Genomic DNA, 8,736 nt, shown 5'->3' with positions numbered 1-8,736 from the left:
TGGAAGCTGCCAGTCTCTGAAGGCGCGGATCCAGAAAGAGGCACCGTGTCATTTCTATATCCTTTGGTCAGACGGTCGTGGGGCCCACGTTAAAGGGGAGAAAGACATAAATCCCCTCTCTCAGTGGGAGGAGCTTCATGGCCATCTCCCATCCACCACCAATCTTAAATGTTTCTAGAAACAAAGCAACATAGGTCACTTACCAGTAATGAGAATCAGAACCAGACTCATTTCCCAGAACCCTCTCCCTTGGATACCACACTCCAGCTACACGTGTCTTCCGGACGTTTCAAATATGTCAGACTCATTGAATCCTCAAAGACTTCTCTTTGCCATTGCCTCTGACCAGAATACAATCTCTCTGTATCTTTGTGTGACTCATTACTTCTCACGATTCAAGTCTCATTTCAAATGCCACCTCTGAGATGTGCTTACCCAGCATATTGAAAATAAGTCGCAATCAGCGTTTATACTCTTAGCTAAATTCTTCATAGCACTAATCGTTACCAAATGTTATTTTTTGGTGTTGCTTTTGTTTATTATCGGTCTGTTCTCTAAGAGCAGGGAATTTGTCACATTCCATGTTCTATCTCCAGCACCAAGACCAGTGATCTCAAAAGGTTGTTTCATCAGAATCCATTTCAAGCAGACAAGGAAACAATATCTCCAAATTCCTGATGATAAAAATATATTTTCAATTCAAAATTCTATATCCAGGCAAATTATGAAGCAAATGGAAGACTAGAATGAGACATTTTTCAGATTCATAAAATTTGCCTCAGTAAAACCGGGACATAAACTAAGAAAGGTTTTGTTTTTTAACGTTTATTTATTTTTGAGAGAAAGAGAGAGAGTGCACGAGGGGAGGGGCAGAGAGAGGGGGACAGAGGATCTGAAGTGGACCCCATGCTGAGATCAACGAGCCCAATGTGGAATGGAACTCATGAACCATGAGATCATGACCTGAGCCAAAGTCAGATGCTCAACCAACTAAGCCACCCAGGCGCCCCTAAACTAAGAAAGGTTTTAAATATGGAATGTAGCAGAAGAAAGCAGGAAACGGAGGCCCCATGGGGACAAATGTCCATCAAGACTGGGCTCACAGCTCATCCATATCAAGGAGGGCAGACAGGGCCCTGGGACAGAGATCTCCAGAAAAAATAGGAGAATTTCAATAGATAGTGGACTGGGTTAAGAAGTTGGAAACAGCGGACAGTGTATTTCTTCAAAGGTGCACTCAAAGCAACAAGAAACTACAGAGGAAAGCAAAAGTTTAAGAAAGAAAATGTAATCAGTAAACCTATTGATCTCTAGCTCTGTAATAAATGCTATTCACAGAAATCCAATAATAAAAACAAGTCCGTTAATTTTCAGATTTGAGAATCCTCCTGTAGACAAAGCACAAAGCGCCTACTGATGTTACAGAACAGCCTGGACAATTTCGTGGCTGACCTTGTGCTGTGCTGTCCAGAGCCCCCTCTAGAAAAAAAAAAAAAAAAAAAAAAAGAAATTCTTTATTACCCCTGCTGCCGGAAGTCTGTGGCCAGATGGGCCTCGCTTTCTGTCTTTTTGTGGATGGTGTTGGCTGAAGAGAGATGTGTGAAAGGAAACTCAGCTTCACCTCCTGCCCGGCCTGCGTCCTTCCCTTCCATGGCTGTGCCCCTAGCAAAATTCCTGCAGGCCAGGGGCGCCTGGGTGGCTTAGTCGCTTAAGCGTCCAACTTCGGCTCAGGTCATGATCTCACAGTTTGTGGGTTCGAGCCCCGCGTCAGGCTCTGTACTGACTGCCAGCTCAGAGCCTGGAGCCTGTTTCAGACTCTGTGTCTCCCTCTCTCTCTGACCCTCCCCTGCTCTCTCTCTCTCTCTCAGAAATAAATAAAACATTAAAAAAAAAATTCCTGCAGGCCAATCCGTGACCGCTGGTGCCAGAAGCAGGGTGGTCCAAGAAAATGGACAGTAGGGTAGGATTTGGGAGTGGTTTCACCTGCTACCTCGCTGGCAAGGAGGACACCATCACGGGTGGCAAGTGGCACACTGTCCCTGGTGCCAAGTGGCAGTACAGTTGTTAAAATTGCGGCTGGAGGTGAGCTTAGATGGTCCCTCAGTGAAAGAAATGCATTATCAGGTGTTAGTGACATGAAAGGAGTAGAGGCCATAAGGCCATGGCCAACATGAGCACTTGGGGACACGATAGCGTATAGGGGAGAAGGATTCGCCAGCAGCGAGAGCTAAAGTGAAGGCCAGAGGGCCAAGCATGCAGCCAACACATGTGAAGTTTGGTTAAAAACAGAAGAACTAGGCAAATAAGTAAATGTGCTTACTTAGGATAATGGTCACCAGGTTTCCCACTGTTGAGAAGTGATTTATAATGTGGACAGAGAAGCCTAGGAAAAAACCCAGAGGTGCTGTATTGGAATTAGAGGTTGGTGTGAATGCGTGTTTTACTTTTCCCCTCCTTTTTTATTTGAACACACATTTTAAATCTATTTATGTGTCTATCTATAGATAAAGATAAAAGATGAATAGGATGTGTTTATCATGTATAAGCAGGTAAATACATACATATATTTTCTAGCTCTGTTTGATATATTTTTTTAGAGGTCACCTTCAAGTTCAATGATCAGAACAGATTTCATGAAGAGGATGCTTTTGTTTTTTTCAACATTTATTTTTGAGAGACAGAGTGCAAGCAGGGGAGGGGCAGAGGGAGAAGGAGAGAAAGAATCTGAAGCAGGCTCCAGGCTCTGAGCTGTCTGCATAGAGCCTGATGCAGGGCTCGAACCTAAAAACCGCAAAGTCATGACCTGAACTGAAGTCAGGTGCTTAACTGACTGAGCCACCCAGGTGCCCCTATCTGTATTTCTTGAGGGGGTCTAGAAGCCATGATCCACCAGCACATGAAAGCAGGAGATATTACCGTAGTCCCGGCTTATCTCCCCACAAAATATTTATCAGCTACAGAAGGAGAAAGGACTCCTTTATGGTGAAGAAACCTGGCGGGCACTAGCATGACCACGTGATCAAGATTCACATCACCAGTGGGGCAGGTAGACCTCACGTGCCCCTGAGGTGAAGCACGGAGAACATCACTTCGTTTTGGTGGTATGCCTGCCAAGGAGACATGGCCTGAACCTGGACATGAGGAAACACCGGGCAGACCTGTCAAGAGTATGAAAGTAACAAAAGACCAGGGAGCTGCTCCAGCCTGCAGGAGGTGACAAGGAGAGACATTGTGTGACCCTGGATGGAATCTTGGACAGGAAATGTCAGGACCCGTTGGGACAAAAGGAGATGTCGGTGTGGGGTGTGATGATGGGTGCCGGTGTTGGCAAGTGTTGACTTCCTGATGGGGTGGCAGGGGTCACACCGACGAAAGAGGGGTGTCAAGCCTACAATTTGACCCCAAATAAAGAATAGTAACAATGAGTACCCACGTGGAGAGGAGGAGGAGGGCATAACGACTGGGGATATGGGAGGTCTTTGTATTCTCTTTGTTAAAAATTTTTTAAATGTTTATTTATTTTTGAGAGAGAGACAGAGTGCAAGTGGGAGAGGGGCAGACGCGGGAGGCGAGGCAGGGGAGACACAGGATCCGAAGCAGGCTCCGGGCTCTGAGCTGTCAGCACGGAGCCAGACGTGAGGCTCGAACTCAGGAACTGTGAGATCATGACCTGAGCTGAAGTCGGACATTTAACCAACTGAGCCGCCCAGGTGCCCCAAGGTCTTCGTGTTCTTGGTGCAGCTTCTATAAATTTGAAATTTCAAAATAAATTATTTTTTTCGAATGGTGAGAACTGTGCTTTCTGACCACCTGACCAAACTGTACTAAACCCCCTAAAGTCTAATGGCTTCACTGGACCACTTCTCAGCCCCCCACCACCTTGCCCCACGACAGCCCTCAGCTCTGCCGAAAGCAAACACTCTAGGCTGGACAACAGTAACTCCTCTTGGCTGAACCAGAGAGTGTGACACACTAATATTCACATGACTGGGGTGCCTGGAGGGGCTCAGTCGGTTGAGAGTCCAACTTCGGCTCAGGTCATGATCTCATAGTTTGTGAGATTGAACCCCGTGTTGGGCTTTGTGCTGACAGTGTAGAGCCTGCTTGGGATTCTCTCTCTGCCCCTCCCCTGCTCATGCTCTCTCTATCTCTCAAATAAACTTAAAAATAAAGAATATTCGGGGCGCTTGGGTGGCTCAGTCGGTTGGGCGTCCGACTTCGGCTCAGGTCATGATCTCACAGTTTGTGGCTTTGAGCCCTGTGTCGGTCTCTGTGCTGACAGCTCAGAGCCTGGAGCCTGCTTTGGATTCTGTGTCTCCTTCTCTCAGTCCCTCCCCTGCTCATGTTATCTCTCTCTGTCTCAAAAATAAATAAACATTTAAAAAAATAAAGAATATCCAAATGACTGAAGAATCCCAAGGTATCATAAATGACAGCAAAATGGTGAAAGCCATCCAAATGTCCACCAACGGATGAACAAACATATCCATCCAAGGGAATATTATTCAGCCAACGAAAGGAACGAAATGCTGATCCACGTGCCCACACGGATACACCTTGAAACATGACGCTAAATGAAAGAAGCCAGACACAGAAGACAACGTGTTGCATGATTCCATTTATATGAAAGGTCCAGAATAGACAAATCTGTGGAAACAGAGAATAGGCTTGTGTTTACTAGGGCCTGCGAGAGCGCTGGGAGAATGGAGAGTAACTGCCAATGGATATGGGTTGTTGTTGTTTTTTTCCTGAGGTGATGAAAATGTTCTAAAATTAATTCTGGTGATGGTTGCACAACTCTCGTGAATATAATAAAAATCATTGGATCGTATACTTTAAAAAGTGTGAATTTTACAGTAGGCGAATTATATCTCAATAATAAAAAACATCTCACTCTGGCCTTCAGAGGTGAGTAAATCATTCTGCATCTCCATTCACCTGGCGGGTCTAAGTATGATCCCTGATCAGCAGCAGGGACAGTGCCTGGGAATTAGAAATGGACAATCAGAGGCCCCCCTCCCAAACCTACTATATCAGAATCTGTATTTTTAAAATTAATTTTATTTATTTATTTATTCATTTCTTTATGAGAGAGGGGCAGTGTAGGTCGGGGAGGGGTAGAGGGGAAGAGAGAATCTTAAGCAGGCTCCACGCTCATTATGGAGCCTGATGGGGGGCTCAGTCTCATGACCCTGGGATCATGACCTGAGCGTAATCAAGAGCTGAACACTCAACCGACTGAGCCACCCAGGTGCCCCCAGGATCTGTGTTTTTAATAACCATCTCCAGTGATTCAAATGCTCACTAACTTTGGGAAGCACTGGTCTAAAGAGTTACTGAGGCCATGTAATCGAGTTTGGGGATGACAAATACATAGCAGGTGTGGCCATATTAAGACACTATTTCATTGACATGAGAGAGGTTAGAAAAAATTTTTTAATTTACTGGTCCTATTTAATGTTAACAAAATGAAAGAAAAGCAAATGGAGGCAGTGTCTTGGAAGATGGTATGAGGAACACACAGGGCTTAAGCATGTTCTGAAATGTCCCCAAGCTAATAGCGGCTGTTTGTTTTGCCAGCTGGAAATTACTCTAGGAACAGACGTTTCACCCATTCGTTGCTGGCATCTACTACGGCTGTGGGTCTCTTGCATAAAAAGAGGGAGGTGGCTGTGGTGGGGAGATGAATGATCCTTTCTAGATCATTTAGACCTTTCAGCCTCGAGAGCCTGGAAAATATTTATTTGCATGTTTTCATTGAGAATTTGCACTCATTGTTTGACCATACCAATTAAAAATTAACATTAAATTTCTCTCGGAAATGGTACGATTAACACCTCGCTGAAAAAGCACAGATTTAATAATGTCCCGCTCTCTCTGTGCCCCATTCCCACCCCAGGGGAGCAGTCATTCACGGTGTGTACACCTTTCTCTCTCTGGCTTCGTGCTGTACATCTGACTACGAACAGCCCCTTCGCTCTCTGGCCAAACCTCACCGCAGGTGATTCCTCTCCTGTCTGTGTCCAGGTGAGAAGGGCTCGGGGTTGTACACATGCTTCCATCTCGCACTTGGGGTGCTTTGGGCACTGGGCCCGGAGGTCTTGACTGTGAAGGCAGGCACGTCCCAGTCCTGGGCTTTATTTCCTCCCAGAAGCTTTTGGATCAGTGTCTAGACTTAAGGTAGACACTTGGGAAAAAGAAGTCTCCAGATCTGGAAAGTTCTACACCTGCGTGCCCCTCCCAAATTTACATGGCTGACTCCTGTTCTTAACTGAAATGTCAGCTTTTCAGCGGGGGCTTCCCAGACCACCCCAGCTAAAGTAACCCACCCACACTCCTCACCACCTGGTAGGTAATTCCTTGCCACAATAAGCTGCCTTTTGATTTCCTCATATTGTCACTCTCTGAAATTACTTATCTCTTCCTTGTTTGTTGTCTTTCTCCCTGATAAGACAGCTGGCTTCCACTTGTGAGAGCAGCGATCTTGTCTATCTTGCTCACAGAACCTGGCATCTAATGGGCACATGATGCCCTTAAGCCGGACAGTGTGTATAGCAGTCCTGTTGATGCGCAGGCCCTCTGCCCCCTTCCCCCCTCCCCCCACCACTGTTTGAGTCCTGGGCTCGCCTTTGTGTTTCTGTAGAAATTTCCTTTCTTTTCCACGAGCCCAGGAGTGCCATACAAATTATGGCATATACAGGATTGAGTTGCCTTATTGCAGGAGACTCTTCAGAGGGTCTGAAGAGTCTGACGCATTTGTGATGATTTTCCACCTTGGAACAAAGCAGTTCCCAGACACCAACTAATGGCCCCGGCTGCCTCATGCTCGGCTCTCCTCCCCGCCTGCACCCCGACTTCCATCCAGGGCTCCTTCTTATCTTAGCTTAATGGCCTTGACTCTGCTATCCAGGTGAAATTCTTGCCTGGCTCCAAATCCTTTCCTTCCAAGCATTTAACACAGCAGGTATTCCTTGTTTATTTCATTTATTTGATGTCTGTCTCTCTCCAAAGACTGTAAGCTCCAGGAGGGAGGGGACTTGTTTGTGGTCTTTAATATTGCATCTCCAGCACCCAGCCTGTGGCTTAGCACATAGTGGACCCACGTGCATTTTATAAATGAAGCACCCAGAAAAGGGGGCAGATTTTCATCACACACTCACGCAGTTGCTAGCATAGCAGGAACTACCGGAGGACTAGGGTGTTGAGTTTTTACTAAGTACTGCCTTCTCCTGGCTGCCTGGCTGATGAGGAGTGCCAGGATCTCCCCAAGAAATATACTGAGAATCAAAATTACACCAAGTGACGTGTGTATGACACTAGCCACCATAAACGCATCGTGGATGATCTAACTCAGCCCTGGCTGGACATATATAGACCCCACATCCAGCATCCCAAACACCAAGTCAGATCTGATCAGAAGGACCCCCCAGTGGCCAGCTGTCTTCCTCAGTGCCAAACTATTATAAACTTTGTTTTCCACCCCAGAGTGTACATGTTTTCCCACTTGATTTGCAAGATAGCTGGTATCCAGCCACAGCCTGATGGAGACTCTGTGCCCCAAGGGATTCACTCCCTCTATCTCTGCGCCCCCCCCCAGCCCACCCCTAACCCTCCTGCCTCTCTCGTCTCTGCCTGGTCTTCATTAAGGCCTGCTTACTAGATGTCGCCCTCTGGGTAACTCCTTGCCAGTTCTTCATTGTCATGTCATGTTAATCAGGAGAGTGACCCAGAGGCTCATCTCCCAGGAAGGGAGGAGGGAGTCCACCCAGTCGTCCCCTCCCCGCCAACTGGTCTCTTCTCCATCATCTCGCAATGCTCTGTTCCTGATACTGTGTGTGACCACCATGCTAATCAGTCTTTCCTGTTTCAGGCACAGTTCCTACTTTTCTGGATGCATCTGGTTGCACAAATTAGGATTCTTTATATCTTGGTGCTAGAAAATCTAAACCAAATTGGCTTAAGGAAGAAATGCATCATTTGGTCTGTTTTGCGTGCGAATAACAGAACATCGGTAAAAAGTGGTTTAAGCAACAAGGACATTTATTACCTCTGGTAACAAGATATCCAGGGGAAGGGCAGTTATGGCTTTGGTCCAGCAGCTTCATTGTGTCATCGAGGACTCTGACTCTGACTGGTAATGTGAATTTGTTAATCTGTCCTCATGTGGTCACAAGATGGCTGCCTCATTTTGAGCAATACGTGTGGACATGACAACGTTTGGCTAAAGAGGAACATTTCCTCGCAGTGTCTATTCTATTGTGGAGAAAACATTTCTGAGTAGATCTTCCACAGACGTCTCTTTAATTCCATTGGTTAAGAATGACCACATTCCACACCACAGGTACAAGGGAAGCTGGGAGGGTATCTGGGTTTTTTTTTTACTTGTTTGTTTTTTGTTTTGTTTGTTTGTTTGGCTTCTATGTTGGAAAGTGGGCTTTGACAGTAAAGAAGAAGGGATAAGGAAACAGAGAAAGAGAAGACATGTCTCCCAGCCTCCCCTGCAGTTGGGTTGAGGCCATGTGACCAGATGGGAGCTGCAGTGAGACGAACCCATTTGGGTTGAGGCAATTAAGCCAACGTACTAATCCTGGACTGTCTACTTCTAGATTTTTAGTGTCACAAGGAAAATTGTAACAATTTTGGCCAAGGTCTTGTAGTGGAGTTTCTATTATACCTAGCTAAATAAACCCTGATAAACTTTTTATCCATCATGTGGGTTATTCTCCATTTGTCCCC

The sequence above is a fragment of the Hyaena hyaena genome, unplaced genomic scaffold (genome assembly GCF_003009895.1).
Source record: "Hyaena hyaena isolate Hyena2069 unplaced genomic scaffold, ASM300989v1 scaffold_367, whole genome shotgun sequence".
Classification (NCBI taxonomy): Eukaryota; Metazoa; Chordata; class Mammalia; order Carnivora; family Hyaenidae; genus Hyaena; species Hyaena hyaena.
This window is presented reverse-complemented; position numbering follows the sequence as displayed.